Consider the following 2,500-nt stretch of genomic DNA (forward strand, 5'->3'; position numbering starts at 1 on the left):
TTTTCTCTGTGTCATCGTCCTGTCAACATCATTCTATACAGTACTTCAGAACTGCTTAGTAGATGTCTGTTCTCAGTTGTCATTCCATCATGAGGATGATTCCTCCGCATCAGTCTTCTACAAGAGCAAGTTGACTCCTCGGCCAGGGCCTGCTCGAAGGCTTGACACGTTTGACTGGAGCTTGCCATGCTGCTAACTCTTTTTGATACCAATGCACAAACTAATGAGCTCCACAACGCTTCCATTGAAATGCTCTGTGGTCTTGTTCGAAAGCACAGATGAATGGGGTTACAGAGGGACTGAGAAGTGGGGGGCTGGGGGTGGTTTACGTTGAGGCAATTGCAAAGACTGGAGAATGAGATATAGTCATTAAGCCTTGTATAGTAAGTGTACAGAGCAAAGCAGTGCTTTCACTGCTTTGACCTAATGCTACTAGGGATTCCAACAATATGCAAAGATTAATACTGTAGTACATCTTCAGTGTGCACCTACGAGTAACTATATGGCACTAGTGGTTAGTACATCTGCGTCACAGTTTTGAGAATTTGGGTTCGATTCTCGACTCTAGTCTTCCTGTGTTGAGTTTGTTGAATATGTATAATATATAACCCATGCTTGCGTGGGTTTTCTCCAGGTAGGCTATTCCAGCTTCTTCGCACATTCCAATAATATACGTTAGATTATTGAATATTCTAAATTGTCCATAAGTGTGAACACAAGTGTGAAAGGTTGTCTGTTTATATGTGTCCTACAATTGGTTTGTGACAAGTCTAGGGTGGAGCCCGCACCTTGCCCCAAAGTCAGCTGGGATCGGTTCCAGCTCACCCGCAACCAGAGGTGTGGATGCAAGTCGCATGCCTTTGACTCGAGTCAGACTCGATACATGAATTTGATGACATACTGAAGCCTAACTGGAGTTTATTTCTCTCCACAGTTACTGCCCTGTTGGGCACGTTAAAGTGGAGGAACTGACCACGAGATCACTCTTTCAGACACTACCTAATGCCATCCATTTTCTTTTACCGCTTATCCTCACTAAGTTCACGGGCTGCTGGAGCCTATCCCAGCTATCTTTGGGCGGAGTTGAGGTACACCCTGAACTGGTCGCCAGCCAATCGCAGGTCACATAGAAACAAACAACCATTTGCACTCACATTCACACCTAAAGGCAATTTCGAGTCTTCAATCAACCTACCACGCATGATTTTGGGATGTGGAAGGAAACCGGAGTGCCCGAAGAAAACCCACCTAGCACGGGGAGAACATGCAAACTCCACACAGGCGGGGCCGGGATTTGAACCCCAGTCCTCAGAACTGTGAAGCAGATGTGCTAACCAGTCGTCCAGCGTGCCGGCTCACTACTTTTATTAAAAAAAAAAAAAAAAAAAAAAACATTGTAACATACATCAAGGGTAAATGTGCCAGTTACATTCCACGAAGTACTGGGAACATACACAGAAACGGCAATTAATGTAGCAATAAGGATGTTAATTATTGCCCAAAAAAAAATCTACATTGCATTGTGGGAATCGCATGGCTTGACATCAGGTATGCTTGTTTTCGTAAGCATTAAAGCTAGCTTTGTGAGAGATAATGCAAATAGTTACACGGCGGGATGGACATGCACTGTCTGGGCTTCCTGTTCATTACAATGTGGTTTAGTCAGTGTGGTGCTTGTATTTCTAGTTTTACCAACTTTACTTACCAATCAGGACACAGTTAGCATCTCTTCGACATGAAACTACTTACTTCTTTGTGTCATTTTATTCTTCTTTGCCTATTTTTGATATACTATTTTTACGCAGTGCCACCTAGTGTTCTGACTGAAGAAATGCCAAGTTTAAACTGAAATCGATTCATATTTGTGTTTTATTTATTTTTATTTGTGTTTGAATTTGCCTCACTAGAAATGTTTGTAGGCAAGAAAATGCAGTGAATTTAAGAAAAATACTGTTGATTATCTGACAGAGGAAACCAATTAGTCATTCATTATTAAGTGAAATTTTGTCGTGTATTCTTCATTGCTCTTCAACCAAACAAAAATATATTTAATTCGATTACTTATTATTCGGTAGAATTGTCAGAAGGACACCAGATTACTAATTGCAGCACTACTGGATGCAAATTCCTATTTGTGACCGGTCTGTTTAATACAACTTCAGAAATAACATTTCCGTAAAATAACTGAAAACGTACTATCAATTGGTTTTGAAGGGGCAAAAAATAAATAAAAAAAACACCCTCCCTCGCAAGGATTGGCTTTGAAGGTGCAAAATTTTGATCAGCCCCCTAGATTTCTTACAAAGATTCAATGTACTTGTTTATTACTTGTTTGGATGAATGAATAGGGATTTCAAAATATTAAATATATAAATATATATATTCAAATATATTATAACTTAGTTTTTAAAATGACTTGAAACTCTTAAGTGTAGGACTTGACTCTGCTTGATTTGCTTGTCTCAACATGGGACTGGACTTGGGACTTGACTCGGGACTT

The sequence above is a fragment of the Phycodurus eques genome, chromosome 4, assembly GCF_024500275.1.
Source record: "Phycodurus eques isolate BA_2022a chromosome 4, UOR_Pequ_1.1, whole genome shotgun sequence".
NCBI classification, from domain to species: Eukaryota; Metazoa; Chordata; class Actinopteri; order Syngnathiformes; family Syngnathidae; genus Phycodurus; species Phycodurus eques.